This window comes from Crocuta crocuta, unplaced genomic scaffold (genome assembly GCF_008692635.1).
Source record: "Crocuta crocuta isolate KB4526 unplaced genomic scaffold, BGI_CrCroc_1.0 scaffold9, whole genome shotgun sequence".
NCBI lineage: Eukaryota > Metazoa > Chordata > Mammalia > Carnivora > Hyaenidae > Crocuta > Crocuta crocuta.
Genome location: NW_027551567.1, coordinates 9,353,252 through 9,365,516, shown reverse-complemented (window position 1 = coordinate 9,365,516; position 12,265 = coordinate 9,353,252). Strand labels below are relative to the sequence as shown.

The 12,265-nt window shown below is 35.1% G+C and overlaps 1 protein-coding gene and 1 long non-coding RNA gene across 4 annotated transcripts in view; one reads left to right on the top strand and one right to left on the bottom strand.

Annotated features, from left to right (window-relative positions):
* BCKDHB (branched chain keto acid dehydrogenase E1 subunit beta) overlaps window positions 1–12,265 on the top strand; it is a 207,743-nt gene that overhangs the window by 191,951 nt on the left and 3,527 nt on the right. The gene's annotated exons all lie outside the window — the stretch shown is intronic.
* On the bottom strand, window positions 1,746–10,905 carry LOC144220103 (uncharacterized). The gene is made up of 3 exons (XR_013331622.1): window positions 10,784–10,905; window positions 4,221–4,342; window positions 1,746–1,825 (listed from the first exon to the last, which is right to left on the bottom strand). It is a non-coding gene; the product is annotated as an uncharacterized LOC144220103 (long non-coding RNA).

The window sequence follows — 12,265 nt, the reverse complement described above, 5'->3', positions numbered from 1 at the left end:
TGTTGCTTATTGATAGGGTAAGGGCAGTTGCCATGGTGATCTAACTAAGCCTCAGGAGGGAATGCGGTCATGGCCTGAAGCATCCGGCAACCCACCCAGTTTGGAGAGCCCCTCTGAAAAGAATTCCCCTCCATGGAAATTATTTGAGTTACTGAAATAAAAATAGTTTAATTTCTGTAAACTCAGATTTGTCCATAGATTTGTTTTGCATAATTACTGACTGTAGCTAAAAGAAAAGCATTTATAATAAACACAGCATATGTGATTTTCCTCAGGAATGAGGTTAACTATATTGCACGTTAACTCTTCCATAAGTACATTCTCAAAGACACACAGCAACTTTGACTTTTCTCACGTGAGGAATAGAGCTTGAAAACCAGTTCAACAAGATGCTGATCGAATGTATTTATCACTGTTTGGGCTTTTCAGAGTTTCCGTGAGTATTTGTAGGTGGAGGAGACTCTCACGGCATATAGAAAGCTGTTCAAGCTGTGCTGGGCGAAAATACTCCTATATAATACTGATTTAACAGTAACATAAACCTGTAATCGGTAGTTCTGAATCCGAAATTGCTCACAGGGCAGATTGATGTGTGAACACTGTATTTACAGGACCAAGACCGCACATTTGCTCTGCAGCTGTGTTTAATGGTTATCAGTTTGGCGTGTAGCATGATTGTTTTGGAGGGAGAATAGACATTTCAGATCCCCTTTGGCAATTCTGAAGTAACTGAAGTACCTACTGCTGAAGTGAATCATACACACTTAATTAGATTTGCTACACAATTAGCATTTGAGGAAACCTAAGGAAAATCCTTGTGGATTGGTGATTTGTTATGTCAGACATATAAGCATGCACATTCAGGGGACTGGGAATTGAAAATGATGAAATTTTAATGCATCATAACTCAGATATATTATATACATATATATAATTTTTTAATTGAGCTTTTAAACGTGATATTTTCTCTGGGATGTCTGGAGTTCTTGTCCCAGACAGCTGGGACCTGTCTGTTTCCATGAGAGGGGATGGGCCCGTCCGCACACAGCCATGTCCACTTGGTGGCCCTCGTGCGTGCAACGAGCTTTACACCTATAATGAGAGCCCACAGCTATTTAATAAACACCCCGGTGCCAGTTGTGGAGCCTGTGCCAGAAACCACTAATTGAAGCCAGTGAGTACAGTCTGAGACAGGGAGACCCCATACTGCACTTAAATTTACACTCTAATATCTCAGATTAATTTAATTGCAATGTCTTATTTGTTGTTTATTGTATTAATTGCAAAAAAGAAAGAATTTAATTTTATTCTCAAAAGACATTTCTTTAAATACTCCAGGAATTTTCTTCTGTACTTTTAGAGCTCTACTAAGTGAGTTAACCTTGGAGAATAGCTATAAAATATTTACTGCAAGGAGAGGATTAAATTTCATATTCCAATTTAAGTTGAGGCTAGGGTAAAACTTGTAAACCTATGTGTATTTAGACTATTTTTCCAGTCTATCAAAAAGTCGTCACATTCTTATCAAATCACCTAGCTACTTAAGTTGAATCTCGATTTTCCCACAGATAAGGAAATGAAAGGAAGCGAGTTTCATTTCCTGATGAAGCACTTAAATTAGTATCTTTACCCTAACAGTAAAAGAAACTTTAAGCTTTCAGCCTACCATTGGTGGGACATTCAGGTGTTTTCCTCAGAATTCAAAATCAGTTTCAGAACTCACAGTGGCAGTTCGTGGCCTGCACTCAATCAAACCACTAGTAGAAACGAGATCTACTCACGTCCTTCCTTCCCCTCCTTTTCCCAGCGTCTCCCCAACAAGTATCTAAAAGAAGCCAAACAAATAAATCTGAGCTTAACCCGCTCTAACTCTAGAGACCCGTCTCTTCCTAACGACCACCGCCACCCAAGACTCTATACTACTGATAAGCTTTTTATGAGAGTTATAGATAGATAGATAGATAGATAGATAGATAGATAGATAGATAGATAGATAGATGATAGATAGATCAGACTTGGCATAAACAAGTAGATAATTCCACTAGTTTCTCTTTCACAGGTATAATGAGAGCACTAAATACAAATTTTGCCCTATATCCAAGCAGTATTCTCTTGCCCACTTCTAAATCTAAAGCCCCGTGCAGGACACCCAAGAGTAAGCAGGGGAGCTGGTTCAAATACCAGCAGAACTGTGTGCACCTGTATGATGTTGGCCACTTCACTTAACCTCTGGCAGCTGCCGTTCACTTTGACAGAGTTGTTGAAAGGATTGAGACTACGTAAATAATTGTACTTGATTATTATTAAACATGAACATCTCTTTGGTTACTATTTAGTTAATGTCTGGGCTTTTTGTTCTATGTACGTATGTACATATTCTTTTTTCCGATGTGATAGACGTATGGACAAATACATTTCTTTTCCTGTAAGCCTCCATGTTGTCTTTTGGGATATTCACGAGGATGTGTTGATTACTCACAGAATTATTTGTGTCCATGTGTGCTTATGCACATCATTCTCTGGTGTATATGACCAGTAGGGAAACGCCTGTGATCTCTGTGGGGGAATCCATCCTATGTACTTTAGCCTGATTCCTCATTAAGGGACCTGATTGAATTTTTATAGAGTTCAGCCTCAAGTAGGTAGATAAAAAATAGTAAGTCAATGCTTTGGTCCATCTAAATAAACTGTGTGAACATCACCCTTTTACAGAAACTACATAAACTGAGTTCATCTAAAAACAGTACCTTTGGCATTTTTAATACTATATTTTTGCACTTGACTATGAAATTATCCAAAACCAAGTCCCAGTTACTAACCACCTTTCACTAGTACATCTGTAGTTTTATCAGGCTTATTAGACATTTGTCCACAGTGAGCATGCAATATAGTCTTTGTGAGAATTGGGTTCATCTCATCCACATACAATTTACCCAATTTATAGAGTAAAAAAAAGGAAGTATGTATATTTTTCCCTCATTCTGGAATATCTCTTGATTCTTAAAATTCTGAAAATGTATATACACAAATAAATAGACATTTAATCTGAAAAGCTTCTTTGTAAGAAATATTAACCAACTTTAAAGATAGAAACATAGATCTGTAAATACAGTAAAGAGGAAAATATATTTTGGATTCTGCATTTTATTTTAATTGAATGCAGACAACAATTACAAGTGCTAGATTTGTTTTAATGAAAGGGTTAAACTCATCGTATTAGCAAAAGTCATCTGCATGTAAATAATGAGAGCCCTAACAAGCCTTTTCTTACTTAGGTCAGAGACTCCTGCCAAAAACTTGTTTGCTTTGTTAATTTGTTCAGTTATTAAACTTTGAGAGGGCTGCTACTGCTGGGATCCAATTAACACATTTTTGACTACATCTCCCTAATAATTGATGATAGCCTTAGAACATTTATTTCTGCTCTGCTTTTCTTAGTAAAATTCTAGTGATCTGGTGACCAGAATTAAATTGCTGAAAAATAACTTGGGCTAATTTATTCCTTCAGCAAAATCCACCTTAAAGGCTATGTCCCTATGACACCCAAGATTAACTTCAAAAAATAAATAAATAAAGTGTGTTTAATTTCAGTGAAAACATTGGCACGTCTTTGGGAATTCTGTAGATAAAATAAAATTGATTTTTCCCTTTTCCTTGCCTTTTTGTTTTTTACATTTAGCAAGTTGCTTTAGCATTTAGACATAAACTAAAACATAAACTAGAAATTTGACATATTTATAGAGAAGGAAAAAGCAGTAACACACACACACACACACACAACTTTATATTGTAACAAGAGCTCATTCATAGAACAGCAAATATTTTAGCCATCATTTCTTTATCCAGCTTCTCAAACTTTTTCGAAAGATGGTGCCAAACAGGGGCTAGTAGTTTCAGTTTATGATTAGTCTCAAAACTTAAAAACAGGTTGCAAAATTGGGCCAGTGACAAATTCTAATAGAAATTTTCCTAGTGCGGGTTCAGTTTCCCAAATTCTAAAAGAATCTGTTTTCTGTGTCATGAGACAAAGGAATCTTTAGATTGCTTTCACCAAGGATTGATTTCTGCCTTCCGAGCACCATTTGGTAGTAGTAGAATGCTATAGTAATAATTTTATGATAAAGACAATCAGAAAAACTGAATGCTTTGTAAAATCATCAGAAGTTGCTTTCTAGGAGTATTTGAGGTTTCCTGCTGCCAAACAAAAGCAAGAATCCTACCTGACAGAGAGAGCGGTTTGTTCATGAGATGACCCAGTGCTGCAGTCGCTTATGTTTATCATTATGCACCCACATTCTCAGGAAATTCCACTTTCAAACTTTGCTGCTGCCGATGCTTTCTTCTATAGGGAAGAATTCAGAACTATAAAATTTGAGAAGCTTCAGCGTCTGTGGAAATTTGAGAGCATTGCCTTTTTCCCCCTCTCTATTGAATATGAATTGTTTTAACAAAAGCATTATAGCTGCGGTATACTTTGAATGTCTGCACATTTATATCTGCACATAATATATCTGAAAAGAATCTTAACTTTAGATTTTGAACTTTTAAAGCCTCAGAACGAAACAGACTGACTGCTGCAAATAAGCTCGATGTTTCTTTGCAAGAAGTCTTAATGGAGAAATGACCGTTTTAGCTGCTGTTTTTCACCATGCTCGTCAGGTGAAGGTGCCGTGCAGCAAGACTGTATCTGGGGCAAAGTTGGGAAACAGAACCAAACCTTTACCGGTTTTACCTGGAAAACCAAAGTGGTTTGGATGGGGTGCTAGTTTACGTTTGTGGTTGCTAATTTAGTTCTTATGAAAAACAAAATGAGTTAATATTTATAAAGCAGTTCAGTCCCTAGGCCATAATGAACACTATGTACTTTCTTAAAAAGTGGTTTTAGAAGACATGAGAAATTGTAGACATGAGATATCACTTACTTTCACTTATTTTCTGATTTTAAAACAGTAAAACTTATAAAAGCCATCAGTCTGAGAAACAAAAGCAATACCTTTAATATAATAAATTGTTGATTTTAATGTTACATTTTGATTTTAAAATGTGTTCTACTTTAGTTTCTAAAGTTAATATATTAAGATTCATAGATAATTTTATGTTAACATGTTTATATCCTAACGATTACAGAATTTGAGCCATGAATCATTTCTGTGCAGGTTTTAATATGATACTCCAACTTTGTTTTAGGTAGTTAGACTGTATTCAGGGAAACCCACTTAGTTCAGAAATAATATTTCTAACTTCAGAAAATGAGCATCCATTTTAAAAATGAAATTTGAATTTAAATGAAAATCCTAATTTAGAATTCAGCTCCATTCTTTTACTAAAGAAACCATAGAAAACAAAAATTGTACCAGATTGCCAGTAATTTGCATTCAAGAGGAAGAAATGGGTTTTTTTTTTTTTTAAAGTCCTCAGATACTGAAGGAAGACATTTCAGTGAAGTTAAGTAATAGAGATCTCAGCTTTTAATTTAGTCAAGGTTATGATTTTACAGAGAAGCTTTGCTGAAATGGCTTGGGACAGATTATAATGTTTTCAGGTGTTATAGAAAGCTAGATAAAATTATATTACCCATATACTGTTTTAGTTTTGCACTGGTTCAACTGTTTTAAAAGACTTCAAATCAACAAGTGTTTGTTGAATGCATCTTGGTGCAGATTGTATTAGATACATAAAATAAACGTAGCTCTAATGTTTGAGGGCAGATTAGGGACTGTGCTATCTGAAGATTTAATTTTATAGGTCTGTGTTACTGTAGAAAATTGGTACAGCTTAATATGTCTTCCAAGCTGTATTTTAAAAACATGATATGTACTATTTAAGCCATTAGTTTAAGTGAAAAATAATATTTTACATTAGTAAAAGTGGTATTCATTTAATTCAGTAATGAAATTAATTTGGAGTTGCTGGCATAGTGCCTTCACAGGTTTCTGTGACTCATTTGCTATGGAAGTGTGATTCAAGACACTAGAATCATTTTTTTCTCATCTGCTAAAGCTCATGTTTTGGCTATGGGCAAGTTTTGATGGTAGATTTAAGTTAAATTTAAAACAAATATTCTCTAATAGTACTGGGAGGCTGGTTGATGTCTAGCCTTACATAGATAAGACTAATCAACTTAAGTCTGTAAGTTCATTGACTTTATAGTTCTCAAGTTTACATCATTTGGTATATTCAGGTATTTTTCATATTTTTTAGAGTTTAACTCTTGCACTGCTCATTAGGACCCCTAACTACTAATTGAACTTAGAAGAACAAACTCTCTATTGTTTTGTTAATTTAAAAGTTTAACTAAATTAGGACTAATGGTTTTAGAATTCAGGTTGAAAACTAAGCACATCCACAAATCATTTAAAACTGTGTATTATTTTTTTTCTCCTAGAGAAGAAAAGATAACTCTATGATCTATATCTTGTTTGGTGCTTGTTACATTTATAGCTTAATTTACCCCCATCCTAGCCCCCTCTTGGAAAGAAAACATATTCTCATAGTTTAAATGAGTTATTGGTAGTATAATAATGATTATATGATATATTTGCAAGATTTTTGTTTGCAAAATAATTTAAAAATCAATTTTCTGAGCTATTACTTTGAAATTAAGTTGTGAACTAATGTTTCTCATTGTTCCGAGGAGGAACATAAAATCTTGATTTATCAGGTAATCCTATAGGCAATGCATGCATATTTTGACTTGTGATGTGTTTTTCATTACAGGATCCTGCCTTTCTGACTTTCCATTAAATGTAGAAAAATTAGTTTCTCATGAAAATTTAAGTAATTTAAACAGCCTATAGTAGCTATAAGAAATTAGGAACATATAAAAAAAATTCTGAGGTTTTCTTATCTCACTTTTAACTTTTCTTCACAACTTTTCAACTAAAGATCGTATGCGGTCTTACACGATAGGCTGTATCCAACTTTCTGTCATTAGAAGAGCTGAATAAAAATTATTCAAAATTGTTCCTAGAAAGAAATTGAGCCTGGGATTGCCTTGAACTAAAAAGCAAAAACCAAATGGTTACTTTAGAAATAATTAAATGATACTGAGTGGTCTTTGTATATAGTCTTGATTATATTCAGTTAGGTTGGGCCTTTTTACTTGTAACCATCCAGTAGCTAACTGACAGCCTACTTTTCTATAGTAGCCCTGGTGGGAAATTATGTTCTTTTGGGGGAGGAGGGTAGATTTTTGAACCATTTCCAGAGCTCTTGACTTTTCTTATCTAGCCATACAATCTGTCATTCCAGCCCCAGGAACTGGCAATTTGTGTCCACATTCCCTGACTCCCACCAGGGGGCAGCACCGGACCCTTTCTTTCCTTGAAGCCTGAATGTAGCCTGATTCTCTCATAACCTCAGTGATTTCCACCCTCCTTCCTCACATAGCACTTCGTTATTTTTGGTATTTTCGTACATTTTTTAAGGCTTAGTAAGTCTCCAATAAAGGGTAGCCGTTCAGGTACAGTGCTATTACTTCTCAGTGTTGACTGTTCTGTGTACCAGAATCTTCTCTTTGTTGATGATTTGATCTATCATTTCAAATACCTTGTGTTTATTATAACTTAGAAAATCTTAAGAGGGAAACAACAACCTAGCAATTACTGAGAGCTCTGATGTGTCAAGCTTGAAACCAGGTACTCTTCATATGCTGCTAGAGAGGCAAATAGGCAAAGTAACAATAGAGTTACAAAACAATAGGATAATATAGTATTTTTCAATACCTCTAATTTGCTATTGAGTAAACAGAGGCTCGAAGAAGTGAAATCATAGGAAAACAAAGATTCCCTTCAAAGAGAATTCCAAATTCCATGCTGTATCAATTATATTATACAGCGTTGCCATAAAAACAATGAAGACATTTGTGGCAAGAGTGACTGAAGCCACAATGTGGAATGTCTGTGACTGATTTCAGGGCTATAGCTCCTGTGACATTGTGACAGGAGAAGCTATGGTTGATGTACTTAAAACTGTAATGGGAAGATGAGGTTGAGTGTTGAAAGATTTTGCAAGATCCTGTGAAAGCCCTAATATGTTCATATTTACATACACATACCATATAATCTATGTTATAGTCACTAAAACACAGGACTGAATGCAGTACACTTAATTTTTAGAAACCTATTGCTAATTTTATTTTTCTTAAAACAATAATGGATTCAATTTTAATTAATTTTTACTTGCTCTCTCTTACCTGCTAAAGGATAGGCAGGATCTCTCTCCTCTGCAATCTCAACAACATACTTAAAATTTTGTTTTGTTACGGAAAAGAGACAAAGATGTTTTTCGTTCGTGTCTATGGTTTTTATGATTTAGAATTGTTAGATTGTCTGCTTCCTTTTCTGGTTATAATATACATAGCAACCCAGATAGCTAATATATAAACAATTTGAGTTATGCTGATTTAAATAATTTGGGATCGCTGAAGAGGTTGCTGATACCCAGGACCATCTGTTTATTGCTCTATGTGTGACTTTTAGGCTTAAGTGTGTGCTTTTCAAGTGCTTCCCATGTCTTAGCCTCTACCTTCCTTATATATACGAAAGAGGCTTCTTAGACTGAATTTGACCCGTTGTGCTCTTGAGGCTCTGTTCTAAAACCTTCCTTCCAGCCTGCTTTCTATTTTACCATTCTTCTTTATTCCTATTTTATCTATCTGTCTATCTATCTATCTATCTATCTATCTATCTATCTATCTATCTATCTATCTGGTTATTACTATCCTCAATAGTCACTTCGCAGAAGAGTGACTAGGAACACGGGCTTTATAGTCCAGTTGGAATCTTAATTGCCTATGTATGTAGCTATTTGACCTTGGACAAGTTCTTTCACCTTGATTTCCTTATCTGTGAAATGGAATATAATACCTACCTCATAGATTTGTCAGAGATAAAATATAATTCATTAAGTACCATTCTTGCTACATCATTAGTACTAGTTACTTTTATTAACATTTTATTTTATTTTAAAGGTGTGATGTTTTGTTTTTGTTTTGTTTTGAGATAGAGCACGAGCAGGGGAGGGGCAGAGAGAGAGGGAAGGGGAGAACCCAAGTAGGCTCATGCTCAGCACGGAGCCTCATGAAGGGCTTGAACTCATGAACCACGAGATCATGACCTGAGCCAAAGTTGAGCAGATGTTTAACTGAGTAAGCCACCTGGATACTCCTATTGTTACCATATTTTAGAAAGAAAATTCTCAAAATGACAGACACTCAAGAAGTAAATTTTGAATACCATATACTAGAATTTCACACAACGGTCTTTTGGAAGGAATTTCTGTTTCCCTTTAAAGCACCTGACTGCTTATGTGAAAGCACACACCGCAACAAAATGTATGTAGGTGTAACTGGGCAATTGCTTCAGGGTTGACATACACTCCTTCTCACTGGATCCATGGTAAAACTTAGGACCATGAATGGCTGGAGAAAAGTTTCTCATGGCACTTGTCTGGGTTCTCTCCTGATGTCCCTGGTTACATATTACACTGTAACTACTTTGCACCCTCACAGTCACATCTGTAATTGTCCCATGTGGACTGAGCTGATCCACATACAAGCTCTCCAAGGAGAGAGACCAGAAACTGATGCTTCCCATGTTAGCCCCTGTGCTGGACATGACCTGTAATTCTCACAACTCTGTGGGTTAGGTAATTATTTCTTCTTAATTTTATGTGGCTTACTATTTTTGAATAAAAAAATCATCAGAGTTTTTATTTATTTTTAAAAATAAATTATTTATTTATTTTATGTATGTATTTTGTGTGTGTGAATGGGAGAGGGGCTGAGTGGGGAGGGAGAGAGGGAAAGAGAGAGAGAGAGAGAGAGAAGAGAGAGAATCTGAAACAGGCTTCACACCCAGCATGGAGTCCAGTGTGGGAATCCATCCCATGAACTGTGAGATCATGATCTGAGCTGAAATCAAGAAGTGGCTGCTTAACCAACTGAGCCATCCAGGTGCCCCAAGAAAATAATTTTTTTTTAAGTTTTAAGTTTTAAGTTTTAAGTTTTAAAATATGAGTGTACTTATACAACCAGTGGAAAAGAAGAATACAATTAATCTGGACCTTCTTGGAAATTCAGGGCACATGGTTACTATAATTATGGTGTCATAATATGGTATGTAATACAGATATGATTTCTGGAGGATTAATCTGGTATATTGATCTACAAATCTGATGAAATTCAAATATTTTTTGTAAGTGTATGTGTGAGTATAGTTGCTGTATGAAAACACAGGTTGAACAAAACCCTGTTTTGGTGATTGCCCAAAGAAACATATAGCCACACATAAATCATTTGTATATGAACCCAGTCAGTAGGCAGTCACTCTGTGAAGCTGCTTGACCCAGACATCTTATTTCCAATCTCTTTGAAAGAAATTTTAACACAAGTCCATGAAAGGAATAACTTAAATCTCTTTAATATTACATTAGTTAGCAAAGCATTAAAATTTCAAACTGTTTCAATTGGTTAGGGCCTATCCTTATAAAAATTGAATCATAGTCCTCTGTTATCTTTCCTTCTATTATCTTCTGTAATTTAAAAATATTTTTTATGTATTTATATACAGTACTTTATAATCCTTTAGTTCTACTTAATGTACAATAATTGTTTCCAAATTAAGGATATGCTACATATAAAGTTACAAAACATAAAATAGTAACTTTCATTCACACAAGAAGGTGATTCTTTACTCTTGTATGTGAGTGTCATTTAATTACAAAAATAATACTTTCATAAAAACAATACATATAAAGGATGAATTAGAGAGTCCTTTCTCACCTCTTGCCTCAGAGGATGACCACTGGTTATAGTTCAAGTGTGACCTTTCAGACCTATTTCTGTGCCCATGCGAACACACAGATGTATCTTGTAAAGAGTGGTTCTAACAGTCTTGAGGAATTAGGAGCATTGCTATTTGAAAAAAAAAAAAAAAGTTTGACGATGTTAGTCATTGTGTTAAAAGGAGTCATTTTCACAAATACTGGCAGATTGGTCTATTGTAGCCCAGCTTCCCAACTTTGAAAGAGTAGTATTTTATAGCAGGTGTAAAGTCAAGGGCATTTAATGAAATGTCTTACTTTCGATTTTCCATACTTTGCAGTTTGACCATGGATAGTTTATGAAGAGTACTGTATTCAGGGAAGATGGGAAAAAAGCCCGTTTTAACTCAGTTTTAACTCAGTTTTATAATTAAAATAATAAAACTGAGTTAATCCCACACCAAGATTTAAATCCCTTTAAAATTACTTGTTGCAATCAAGGAACAATCCTGTCTTTTTTTTTTAGCATATTACTAGTGGAATTTCTTAGGTTACTCTTTAAGCCTCATATATATGTAGTGTTCTCAAGTTGTTAATGACGATTTCCTGTTGCGAGCAAAAACTAGGACTTATTTGGTGTTTGATACTATAAACCACAGTGGTTATAGGGGCAGAGTGAGGTCTGTAAATGGCCAGTTGGATCTCTTTGATACTACTTTGTTCTGTTCCCAGGCCCTTTCTGCCTTGATGTGTTTGTCACTTGAAGAAATATCCATAGAGATTGGGTATTGAACATGAAGTATCGTGATTCCTTCGTGTAAAACTTTCTGCTCAAATGAAAATGTTAAAATAATACAATAGCCAACTATGGAAATAGCCCAAATGTCCATTGACCAATGAATGGATAAAAAAGATGTGGTGTATATATGTATGGTGGCATGCATGTGTGTGTGTGTGTGTGTGTGTGTGTGAGAGAGAGAGAGAGTGTGTGTGCTTAAAAATATTTTTAATATCATATGTACACATACACATTCACACACACAGAATGGAATATTGCTCAGCCATAAAAAGGAATGAAATCTTGTCATTTGCAATGCTGTGGATGGAGCTAGAGAGTATTATGCTAAGTGAAATAAGTTAGCCAGAGAAAGACAAATACCATATGATTTCAGTGATATGTAGAAACTAAGAAACAAAATAAGGGAGAGAGGCAGATTAAGAAACAGACTCTTAACTACAGAGAACAAGCTGATGGTTACCAGATGGGTCAGTGGGTGGGGGATGGGTGAAGCAGATGATGGGGATTAAGGAGGGTTGTGATGAGCTCTGGGTATTGTACAGAAGTGTTGAATCACTGTAGTGTACAGCTGGAACTAATACTATGTTATGTTAACTGGAATTTAAATAAAAGCTTTAAAAAAATAAAGCATTGTGTTAAGAAGCAAAAAAATAAAATGCACTTAAGTAAAATATGTAAGGAAAGGTGGACCTCAGTCCTTTG